Genomic DNA, 13,235 nt, shown 5'->3' with positions numbered 1-13,235 from the left:
GGTTAATTTTATTATGAATTAGGGATTAATTAGGAATTAGGGTTAGAGATTACAAATTAGGGATTAGGAATTAGGGTTAATTTTATTAGGGATTAGGGATTAATTAGATATTAGGGATTAGAGATTAGGATTAGGAATTAGGTTAGAGTATCCCTTAAATTGTCAAAACGACGTCGTTTTATATACTGAATTGAAATTACTTAATTTAAAATTTTAAATAAAATAAAATTTAATTAAAAATAAAATGGTCGCTGATTGGTCGCTATTTAGCGACTAATTATTTTAGTCGCTAAATATCCCCGCCCAAAAAGTTGTCGCAATTTCGTCGCAAATATGGTCGCTAATAACTCGCGCCATTAATTCCCGCTAAATTTAGCGACCATTTCATATTTGGTCGCTAAATAGCGACCAATTAACGACCAAAAATTGGTCGTTAAGCTTTTTGTTAAATAAAAATATTATTTCATTCATTTAGTCGCAGAATGGTCGCTGATTGGTAGCTATATAGCGACCAAAAAATTTGGTCGCTAATTTTGGTCGCAATTTCACAGTTTTTTTATAGTGAAGGTTCGGCTGCCGAACCCCGTAGGAAGGCTGTTTTGGCAGCTGATAGGCGGTTGTCGAAGCCGTAAAAAATAAACCTATTAAACAATCAACAATAAACTTGTAGATAGTGGCAATAGGGTCGAACCACAGGGAGTTGACACTAAAGATCTTCCTAATAATAACCAAGTTAAGTAAATAACAAATAATTAAAAGAGGGGGGTTTTGAGTTGGAGGATTAACACTAAATAACAAAAGAAAGCAATAATTTAAAGATGAGTAAATCAATAAGAGAAAAGCTTCTAGTTGAAGTATGGTTCTATTTCAGATTGTTTAGAATTGATCATTGATTCTTTAATACTCCTATTTATCTCAATAAATTAGTTTTGGATGTGGAAGACGCTTCTCACAATCTAAATTCCTCCTTAGTTCTAGTTTGATTAGGAAACGTTCGCTAATCAAACACTAGTTAACAAGTTGCCAAGGAACGTCCTTGGGGCATTATAGCATCGAACAACTGTTAACTGCATTAAGACTTAGAGAAACCTAATTCTAACCTTGCCAACCGCGTGGTCAAGTTTAGATTATGCAATTTGATTAAATGTGTATTTGAACAACCTAAGCAATTACGGACCTAAATCATTCAAACAATATTACTTAAGCAATTTAAAAGCAATGGGCCCTTATTGATTCTAAAAGCAAAGTAATATTTATGGAAAGCTCAAATTGCATAAATATTGAAAATAAATAGAAGTTTAACAATGGAGATTTAAATCTCCCAATTCATCACAAAATCTGAAATTCACCAACTTCAACTAGAAAACAAAAGAGTTTAGCTACTCATGGTGGACTAAATACACAAAAAAGATGAAAGGAAAAGAAAAAGGAAGATGCTGGAGAGTTTCTGGCGAGTTCAATTCCTCAGCAGAAGATGCCTTTGCTGGTTTGGAGGTTGCCCTTTTATAGTTGAAGAGTTCCATCCTTCTAGGGTTTTGAAATCCCTTTTTAATTTGGCTTGTGACTCCTCTTTTGATGTTGAATTTAATTGCAACTGGAATTCCTTAGGTGAGAAACTCTTTCGTGGCTCTTGGAATTGTTTTGGTAGTGATTGAGTTGGATTTGGACTTCTGAAAACTTGAAATTCGGTTTTCTGAACAATTTCCCGCTCTGCTGTATTTTCTACTGTCGAAGTGATTTGCCCGACGATTTGACCAGTTTCTTCAAGGGATTGGGCAAATCACAGACCTGATCACGTTTCTGCCAGTCAGTTCTCTCTGTCTTCTGCGAGTGATTTGGCCAGTGTCCTCGAGTGTCCTGGGCAAATCACTGCCCATATCACTTCTGCCTGTTGCCTCCAGATTTCTGCTTCAGCTTGAACTGGGCAGATCACTGGGCAAATCACTGACCCAATCACTTTTCTGTCAATTTTCTGCACTTTTTCTCCAATTTTCCAATTCTTTCCTTTTCTGTAAAAACAAGATAGAAACCATAAATTAAACTAAAAAATGTGTAAATAAACAATAAAAAAGATAATAAAAATGTGGCTAATTTATGCTTGATCAAATACCCCCACACCTAGCTTGTTGCTTGTCCTCAAGCAACAAATAACTTAGCCAATCAAGTCCCCTTTTTCCTTAGAGCCTAAGTACCACTTAATCAGCCCCCCCTAGACTCCTAATCTGAATTATCACAGTATAGAGTACATGCACTAAGGTCATCCTCTCCTTTCCTTGTTTCCTTTCACCTACCATGGTCAAGAGAAAGGTTTTTGAATCAATTATGCTTAATCCTTTATGTTAGTTTTAATGCAACCCCTAGGAGTGACTTGCCCCTTTTCTCTTCTCTATTTTTTTTTTATTTTTGTTTTTATTTTCAGCAGCACTTATTCTTATCCTTGCCTGAAAAAATCACTAACCTTTTTACGCGATTGTGTACATGGGTGATACACCCCCGGTTACTCAGTTAGTCACTTGTTCAAGTGGCTACTAGCTCTGTTCATAGTCTAGACCATCGAAACTTATTTGCTTGAAAAAGTTACTGACCTTTTTACGCGATTGTGTACATGGGTGATACACCCTCGGTTAATTAGTCAGTTACTTCTCCAAGTGGCTATTAGACTCAGTTCATAGTCTTAGACCATTGGAACAAGTTTGTGATTTGTGCTTTGTGCTGGTTTTTCATGATAATTTGGGCAAATCAGCTCATAGGGAGTTACACTAACTTTGTGTTTGCATGTATTTGTATTTTTATTTCCCTTGACCTTAGCAAATTTAAGGATTCAATTCAAGAGAAAAACTCCCTAAGTGAAGGTAACATACTGTGAATGATTCAATTTAGGCTTAAAGGGGTGGCAAATCAATGGGGTCATGAGATAAGGGCACTCTTTCAACCTTGTTAACTATGTTGAGTAAAGCAATTAGCTACAAAATTCTGTGTGTGTGTGCTAGGAGTGTGAAAAAAAAAATTCTGGTGTGTGCAAAAAAGGGTAGGAATAATGAAAAAAAGAAAAAAGAAACAAAAAGAAACAAGAAGAAACAAAAGATGGTGTGATCAGTGAATAAATACTCTCCAGTACCCCCACACCTATCCCACATATTGTCCTCAATGTGTGAATAAACATATAGAAAAAATGAAGGAGAAAAGGGAAAGGGACTCCCTGGCCTGTGAGTGATTTGACCAGTGACTTGGGCAATCACTGGGCAAATCGCTATCTGTCACGGTGCTGGGGCAGAAAATGGTCCACCAGCAGGTCCAACAAGTGCTCCATCCTTTGCATTCGATCTTCAATCCTTCTGAGACGAGCCTCTACTGTCTGGTTGGGAGCTTCGTCTTCAGGTGGCCGAGGAGCATCCTGCTGGGGGGCTGCTGGAGGTGGCTCATTTGCTGGTTCCTGCCCTATTGCTTGTTGTAATACCCGGCTCGAGTCCGGCATCGGAATTCCTGTAGTCCGGTGGAATCTCGGGTGTCGGAACCCTCGAGAAGGGTAATGCATATGTTTTCCAAGGTATTTTCACTTGTTTTCATGTTTTGAAGTGTAAGAAGCATTGAGTTTTGAAAGAAAAGCAACAAGGGAGAAATGCAAAGGTTCGGCCGCCGAAGGTCACTTTCGGCCGCCGAACATTGCATGGTTGCGGCTTCACGTTCGGCTGCCGAAGGTGGTCTGGCCAGCCACCTATAAAAGGGCCAAGGGTCGGTGGAAGGAGGTTATTTCTCCTCCACTTGCAGCCAGAGGTGAGTTTCAGCCTCTCCTACGTTGACTTTCATGTTTTCCATGATTTTCATCAAATCTTTCAAGAGTTTTAAGAGTTTTGGTGACTTATGAAGGTTTTGAGCAAAAGAACCAAGGTTTGAAGCTTGGAGCTTTGGAAGAGTTTTTCTTCATATCTCCACGTTAGGATCCTTCATCCTCAAGTTGTGTAAGAGGTAAGTGAAGATCCTGAGCTTCTTTGATGATTTTGAAAGGTTTTATGAAGTTTGTATGGGTAGTTTGCATGTTTAGGTTTAGGTGTGGTTTTTGGTGATTTGTGGTGTTCCAGCATGTTTAAGTGTTATGTGCTATGTTTGTTTGGGGTTTTAGGATAGTTTTAGACCCCTTTGTGCATATATAGGTGTATATGCTAGTTGGGAGTAGTTGCTATGCATGTTTGTAGGTTTTTGGACAAAGTTTGCATGAAACAGAGCAGGGTTCTGCCCTTCGGGCAAAACCAGGTTCGGCCGCCGAACCCTTTGTGGAGGCAGTTCGGCTGCCAAAGGTTGCCCCCGAAAGCTAGGCTTTCGGTTTAGAAAGGGACTTTCGGCCGCCGAAAGAGGGAGTTCGGCCGCCGAAAGTGTGTGAGTTTCGTCTCTGGACGAGACCTTCGGCCGCCGAATGTGCCGCCGAACATGCATGAGTTTCGTCTCTGGAGTAGGGTTTCGGCCGCCGAACCTGCCGCCGAAAGTGCCCTGTCCAGCTTTCCTTTGCATGTTTTGTGTGATGGTTTTAGGATTGTTTAGAGGGGTTTTGGGGAGTTTCGTAGAGATGTTCTTGAGTGAGTTTAGTCCCTCATTTGAGTCCACCTGTGTAGGTACGGACCAGAGGAATCAGGGAGGTCAGCAGTGAGTTCAGTGTCAGAACCTGCAGAGTCAGTGCAGAGATAACCAGGTGAGTGGAATTTAACTTAATGTTTTAATCTGACAACTGAATATTTTATCATGCTTCATGCATCATGAATATGCTCTAGGGTGAGTGCATTAGTGTACACAAAGATGATGCATTGCATTTATCCTTGTACTTGGCACTGCTCCTTGTACATTGCTTATGTGAGACGGCACGGACTTCGTGAGGATTCATTAGCCCTCAGAGGAAAGACCTGGAACAGCCTTACGAGGACCAGGCATAAAGACCTGGAACAGCCCTACGGGGACCAGGCACATGGTACTTAGGTACCCCAGATGAGATAGAGGGAGTTTTGATCCGTCCGGCCGAGGTGATGTGATTCTGTGTTGCATTCCATGAGAGCATGTTTTATCACCTGTATTTGCCTATTCTACTCACTGGGCTATCGTAGCTCATCCCTCTCCCCTAACTTCAGTTGTGCAGGTTCAGAGATCAGAGAGAACTCAGCAGGGTACAGGAAGAGTACAGAGTATTGTAATAGCTAGTGTGGACATGTATATGTATAGAGATAATGTATATGTACAGTGTATAGAATGGTGCTTGACTATAAGAGTTGTAATCCCTTGTTCTTTGCACATGATCAGTTTATGTTTACATATATTGTTGTATGTTTATGAGCAAAACCAGGCTTAATATTATGAGATTGATCCGCCTAGAGCCATGAGGAGCTCTAGTAGGGATTGGTAGAGCACAGAGAGAGTGCATGCACAGGTTAAGCCTTGGAATAAAGAAAAGTTTTATGTTTTTACAGAAAATGTATGATCATGTATGGGATTTCACAGGTATACAGACAGGATAGCAGGCTTACTACGGGTCCCGGCGACCTTAAGTCGATCTGGATCCTAGTGCCGGTGGCAGTTCGGTTTCCGGGCTGTTACAGATTGGTATCAGAGCCCTAGGTTCATATGGTCGGACCTATAGAGAGAGTTGGGCTCATAGAGAGGTTTAGCAGGTCAAGCACCATAGGAAAAACATGTCCACGAGGATAGGATGTTATGCTGATGTGCAATGCCCTGAGTTATGCATGTGCATGTTTTTGATGTGTTGCTGATGTGTTATGTGATTTGTTGTTTTCCAGAGAGTGAAGATGCGAGGAACTCGTCGATCCGCGAGATTGACTGGAGTCCCACTTGTAAGTGAGGGTACAGCTGCTCGTCCACCTGCCTTGCCAAGGGCAAGATCTCATAGGTCAAGCAGGGAAGGAACGACACGAGACCCGAGAAGGTCTTCTGACGAGAGCAGGAGAGGAGTAAGCAGAGGGGGAAGGTCAGTAGAAGAAAGAGGTGTGAGGGAAGAGGATCAGAGTAGAGATGCAAGCATGGGTGTAGGAAGGTCAGAAGAAGGTATGGGGGAGTCCCAGAGAGGCGTTCAGGCCTCTGGGTTTGGCTATCCACCCTTTCCACAGGGCCCAGAGTATCCGATGGGAGGCACGTCGGATTACTCCAGTTTTGCCCCATATCCACCCTACATGCCATATATGCCCTATCCTTCCTTTTATCCACCATATCACATGTATCCACCCCCACCTGTTCATCCAAGTCCAGTACAGCCTGAAGTGAGGGAATCAGTTCCTCCACCACCACCTCCTGAACCAGTAGCCCCTGTTGTGGAAGTACAGCAACCCAGTTCTTCAGGGGGAAGTAAGGTGAAGATGACCGAGTACTTAAAGTTGGATGCTCCGAAATTCAATATAGGAGATGATCCCTTTGAGTATCTCAGTGCAGTTAGAATGATAACAAGTGAGTTGGGAGCAGATGATGGTAGAGCTATTGAGATGGCAGGGTTCACTTTAAAGTGTAAGAAAGCTAGAGAATGGTTCAAGAACTATGTGGACCCGAGACTTGAGAGTATGACATGGGAAGAGTTCGCCAATGAATTTGCTGGATGGGCTTTTCCTGACAGTTCCAGGGAACTAAAAGTTGTGGAGTTTGAGCAGTTGCGACAGACGGAGGAGATGAGCGTTGATGACTATACAGATAAGTTCCTGGAATTGTTGCCATATGTCGGTCAGGCATATGATACAGATCAGAAGAAGGCAAAGAGATATGCCATAAGGCTTCATCCCAGGTATTTCTCTTTGATTCTTCATGCGGAGAAGGAAAGTTTCCACTCTATTGTGGATGCTGCTAGAAAGATGGAGGCCAGTGCTATAAGTCAAGGTGTAGTCAAGGCACAGTCTTCTGGTGTTAAACCAGGTTCCTCCTTACAGGGTACAGTAAGTGCAAGTAAGAAGAGATGGGAGAAATTCAGAGGAAAGAGAGGCAAATTCTGGAATAGGCTTAAGTCGGGTCTGGGAATGAGTAGTGGCTCCAGTTCTGGCGCAGATTTTCCAGTGTGCAAGAGGTGTGGCAAACAGCATAGAGGAGCTTGTCAGTTGGGATCCACAGCCTGCTATAGATGTGGGCAGGAGGGACATTATGCACGGGAATGTCCTCAGGCGACTTTGGTTGCACCATCCCAGCAGATGAGTGCGGGCAGTGTAGTTCAGCCCGTAGCTTCAGCCGTACCACCAAGCAGTGGCAGAGGAAGAGGAAGAGGGGTAGCCTCTTCATCAGGGATGGGTTCCCGAGGTGCAGGGCCGTCAGCCCCAGCACGGATTTTCACCCTGACTCAGCAGGAGGCAGACACGTCGAACACGGTGGTGTCAGGTAATCTCATCATTGGGTGTTCAGAGGTGTATGCTTTAATGGACCCCGGTGCTTCTCACTCTTTCATTTCTTCTAGAGCTGCAGAGAGGTTGGGTTTGATAGTGTCTGAGTTAGAGTGTCCTCTATGGGTCAGTGGACCCAAATGTGATCCATCTTTGGCAGAGTCAGTCTGTCGGTTCAGTCCAGTGTGCATAGAGGGTAGATACCTTCCAGCTGACCTGGTGGTTCTAGAGTTGACAGATTTTGATGTCATTCTAGGGATGGATTGGTTATCTACGTATGATGCTACCTTGAACTGTAGAGACAAGGTAGTCTGTGTCAGAGACCAGGATGGGTCAGAGTGTGTCTTCAGAGGAGACAGGAGAGGGACACCTAGGGGTTTGATATCAGCCCTCCAGGCTCGTAGAATGTTAAGGAAGGGGTGTCAGGGGTTCCTAGCTTATGTGAGAGAGCTAGACAGTCAGGTTAGGGAACCATCCTCAGTACCAGTTGTTAGAGACTTCCCAGATTTGTTTCCTGAAGAGCTTCCAGGACTACCACCGGATAGGGAAATAGAGTTCGAGATTGAGTTGATGCCCAATGCCAGACCGATCTCTATTCCTCCCTACAGGATGGCACCAGCAGAGTTGCGAGAGTTGAAAGAGCAGTTACAGGATTTGGTAGCTAAGGGTTTCATCCGCCCGAGTACCTCACCCTGGGGTGCTCCAGTGTTGTTTGTCAGAAAGAAGGATGGACCTCTTAGACTTTGTGTCGACTACAGACAGTTGAACAAAGTCACTATCAAAAACAAGTATCCTTTACCCAGGATCGATGATCTATTCGACCAGCTGGCAGGAGCAGGTTGTTTTTCTAAAATAGATCTGAGATCCGGATACCACCAGTTGAAGATCAGGGAAGGAGATGTATCCAAGACTGCTTTCCGAACCAGATATGGGCATTATGAGTTCCTTGTGATGCCGTTCGGGTTGACTAACGCCCCTGCAGCATTCATGGATCTCATGAACAGGGTTTTCAGGGAGTACTTGGATCGTTTTGTGATCGTCTTTATTGATGATATCTTGGTGTACTCCAGGAATGCAGAGGACTATGCCCAGCATCTTCGAATAGTGCTGCAAACCTTGAGAGAGCATGGCTTGTATGCCAAGTTCTCCAAGTGCAAGTTCTGGCTAAGGAGCATTTCCTTTTTGGGACATGTTATATCAGAGGACGGTATAGCAGTAGATCCCAAAAAGGTAGAGGCAGTAGCCAACTGGCCTACACCCACTACAGTGACCGAGATCAAGAGTTTTCTGAGTTTGGCAGGCTACTATCGGAGGTTTGTTCAAGACTTCTCGAAGATAGCTGCTCCTATGACCAGACTGACCAGAAAGAATCAGAAGTTTGTGTGGTCAGAGGAATGTGAGGAAAGTTTTGCAGAGTTGAAGAGACGGTTAACTTCAGCACCGGTGTTAGCGCTGCCGATCAGTGATAAAGATTTCACAGTGTTCTGTGATGCATCCCGAGTGGGATTAGGTTGTGTGTTGATGCAGAATGACAAAGTGATAGCTTATGCTTCTAGACAGCTGAAGAAGCACGAGCTGAATTACCCGACACACGATCTGGAGATGGCAGCTGTTATCTTTGCACTTAAGATGTGGAGGCATTACCTCTATGGGGTAAAATGTGAGATCTATACGGATCATAAGAGCCTGCAGCACATCTTAAGTCAAAGAGAGTTAAACTTGAGGCAGAGACGGTGGGTAGAATTGCTCAGTGATTACGATTGCAAGATCCAGTATCATCCGGGCAAGGCTAATGTTGTAGCTGATGCCTTAAGCCGAAAGTCACTTGGCAGTTTATCCCACATTGCAGTAGAGAGAAGACCGGTGGTGAAGGATTTCTACAAGCTCGTGGGAGACGGGTTACAGTTGCAGTTATCTGGTACAGGTGCTTTGATTGCACAAATGAGAGTGACACCAGTGTTTCTAGAGCAAGTGGCTCTGAAACAGCACGAAGACCCCGAGTTAGTGAAGATTGCCAGGACTGTTCAGTCGGGCAACAGTTTAGAGTTCAGATTTGATAGTGAGGGGATTCTTCGACATGGTAAGAGGTTATGTGTACCAGATGATAGCAGTTTGAAGGCAGACATTATGAGGGAAGCTCATAATGCGAGGTATAGCATTCACCCGGGAGCCACCAAGATGTATCAAGATCTGAGAAAGGTGTATTGGTGGCCAGCAATGAAGAGAGAAGTGGCACAGTTCGTGTCAGCCTGCGAGACATGTCAAAGGGTGAAGCTAGAGCACCAGAAGCCGGCTGGAATGCTTAACCCACTGCCGATTCCAGAATGGAAATGGGAGAACATAGCTATGGATTTTGTAGTGGGCTTACCGGCGACGTCTAACAGACTAGACTCCATATGGGTGATTGTGGATAGACTCACGAAATCTGCTCACTTCATTCCAGTTAGGAGTAACTACTCTGTGGACAAGTTGGCGCAGGTGTATGTAGACGAGATAGTAAGGTTGCATGGAGTTCCAGTGTCGATAGTATCAGATCGAGGACCTCAGTTCACCTCCAGGTTTTGGCGGAGTCTGCAAAATGAAATGGGCACAAGGTTGGATTTCAGCACTGCTTTCCATCCACAGACAGACGGTCAGTCAGAGAGGACCATCCAGACCATTGAAGATATGCTGAGAATGTGTGTGTTAGACTTTGGCGGTTCTTGGAGGCAGCATCTACCTCTGGTGGAGTTTGCCTACAACAACAGCCATCATGCTAGCATAGGGATGGCCCCTTATGAAGCTTTGTATGGGAGGAAGTGCCGAACACCTGTTTGCTGGGAAGAGGTAGGAGAGAAAACTCTTGCAGGGCCAGAGTTAGTTGAGATAACCAGCAAGTTAGTGCCTATCATCAGAGAGAGAATCAGAACAGCTGTAAGCAGACAGAAAAGCTATGCAGACATCCGTAGGAAGCAGATAGAGTTCCAGGAGGGGGATATGGTATTGCTCAAAGTGTCTCCGATGAAGGGAGTGGTTCGGTTTGGAAAGAAGGGTAAACTAGCCCCACGGTACATTGGTCCCTTTGAGATTTTGCAGAAGATCGGGCCTGTATCGTATAAGCTAGATTTACCGGCTTCTATGGAACGAATTCACCCGGTATTCCATGTTTCTATGTTGAGAAAATTTGTGTCAGATCCAGAGAAGGTTCTTAGTGAACCTGAGGTGGAAATCTTAAGTGATCTCACTTATGTAGAGCAGCCAGTGCGGATCCTTGACACCCAGATCAGAAAGTTGAGAAACAAGGAGATACCAATGGTGAAAGTTTTGTGGAACCACCACAACCTAGAAGAGTGCACTTGGGAGACTCGGGAGTCCATGCTCCAGCAATACCCATATCTATTTTAAGGTTAGTTTTTCCCCTTTTCTATGTGTTTATGTTATGTTAGGGACATTTGGGGACGAATGTTCTTAAGGGGGGGAGAATGTAATACCCGGCTCGAGTCCGGCATCGGAATTCCTGTAGTCCGGTGGAATCTCGGGTGTCAGAACCCTCGAGAAGGGTAATGCATATGTTTTCCAAGGTATTTTCACTTGTTTTCATGTTTTGAAGTGTAAGAAGCATTGAGTTTTGAAAGAAAAGCAACAAGGGAGAAATGCAAAGGTTCGGCCGCCGAAGGTCACTTTCGGCCGCCGAACATTGCATGGTTGCGGCTTCACGTTCGGCTGCCGAAGGTGGTCTGGCCAGCCACCTATAAAAGGGCCAAGGGTCGGTGGAAGGAGGTTATTTCTCCTCCACTTGCAGCCAGAGGTGAGTTTCAGCCTCTCCTACGTTGACTTTCATGTTTTCCATGATTTTCATCAAATCTTTCAAGAGTTTTAAGAGTTTTGGTGACTTATGAAGGTTTTGAGCAAAAGAACCAAGGTTTGAAGCTTGGAGCTTTGGAAGAGTTTTTCTTCATATCTCCACGTTAGGATCCTTCATCCTCAAGTTGTGTAAGAGGTAAGTGAAGATCCTGAGCTTCTTTGATGATTTTGAAAGGTTTTATGAAGTTTGTATGGGTAGTTTGCATGTTTAGGTTTAGGTGTGGTTTTTGGTGATTTGTGGTGTTCCAGCATGTTTAAGTGTTATGTGCTATGTTTGTTTGGGGTTTTAGGATAGTTTTAGACCCCTTTGTGCATATATAGGTGTATATGCTAGTTGGGAGTAGTTGCTATGCATGTTTGTAGGTTTTTGGGCAAAGTTTGCATGAAACAGAGCAGGGTTCTGCCCTTCGGGCAAAACCAGGTTCGGCCGCCGAAGGAAGGTTCGGCCGCCGAACCCTTTGTGGAGGCAGTTCGGCTGCCAAAGGTTGCCCCCGAAAGCTAGGCTTTCGGTTTAGAAAGGGACTTTCGGCCGCCGAAAGAGGGAGTTCGGCAGCCAAAAGTGTGTGAGTTTCGTCTCTGGACGAGACCTTCGGCCGCCGAATGTGCCGCCGAACATGCATGAGTTTCGTCTCTGGAGTAGGGTTTCGGCCGCCGAACCTGCCGCCGAAAGTGCCCTGTCCAGCTTTCCTTTGCATGTTTTGTGTGATGGTTTTAGGATTGTTTAGAGGGGTTTTGGGGAGTTTCGTAGAGATGTTCTTGAGTGAGTTTAGTCCCTCATTTGAGTCCACCTGTGTAGGTACGGACCAGAGGAATCAGGGAGGTCAGCAGTGAGTTCAGTGTCAGAACCTGCAGAGTCAGTGCAGAGATAACCAGGTGAGTGGAATTTAACTTAATGTTTTAATCTGACAACTGAATATTTTATCATGCTTCATGCATCATGAATATGCTCTAGGGTGAGTGCATTAGTGTACACAAAGATGATGCATTGCATTTATCCTTGTACTTGGCACTGCTCCTTGTACATTGCTTATGTGAGACGGCACGGACTTCGTGAGGATTCATTAGCCCTCAGAGGAAAGACCTGGAACAGCCTTACGAGGACCAGGCATAAAGACCTGGAACAGCCCTACGGGGACCAGGCACATGGTACTTAGGTACCCCAGATGAGATAGAGGGAGTTTTGATCCGTCCGGCCGAGGTGATGTGATTCTGTGTTGCATTCCATGAGAGCATGTTTTATCACCTGTATTTGCCTATTCTACTCACTGGGCTATCGTAGCTCATCCCTCTCCCCTAACTTCAGTTGTGCAGGTTCAGAGATCAGAGAGAACTCAGCAGGGTACAGGAAGAGTACAGAGTATTGTAATAGCTAGTGTGGACATGTATATGTATAGAGATAATGTATATGTACAGTGTATAGAATGGTGCTTGACTATAAGAGTTGTAATCCCTTGTTCTTTGCACATGATCAGTTTATGTTTACATATATTGTTGTATGTTTATGAGCAAAACCAGGCTTAATATTATGAGATTGATCCGCCTAGAGCCATGAGGAGCTCTAGTAGGGATTGGTAGAGCACAGAGAGAGTGCATGCACAGGTTAAGCCTTGGAATAAAGAAAAGTTTTATGTTTTTACAGAAAATGTATGATCATGTATGGGATTTCACAGGTATACAGACAGGATAGCAGGCTTACTACGGGTCCCGGCGACCTTAAGTCGATCTGGATCCTAGTGCCGGTGGCAGTTCGATTTCCGGGCTGTTACACTTGTGTTGTCTCATCTGCAGGGGCTGCTATAGTGGCTGGCTGCTGGGTGGTGGTGCTTATGGTGGCTTTCTTCCTTCTGAAAACACGCTCATGGCGTGGCGTTACTGGACCTGCAGGTGCAATGGAAAAAACATCCCCCACCTTGCAAAGCAACCCCATGTCATCTAATGTGCGTAGGTCCAATGGGGTTGTCTTGGAAGTGGGGGAAAGGTCAGTATATGCTGGGTGCAATAATTTGAGATTCACTGCTATGGCAGTGATCAAGGGGCCAAAAA

The sequence above is a fragment of the Manihot esculenta genome, chromosome 13 (assembly GCF_001659605.2).
Source record: "Manihot esculenta cultivar AM560-2 chromosome 13, M.esculenta_v8, whole genome shotgun sequence".
NCBI lineage: Eukaryota > Viridiplantae > Streptophyta > Magnoliopsida > Malpighiales > Euphorbiaceae > Manihot > Manihot esculenta.
This window is presented reverse-complemented; position numbering follows the sequence as displayed.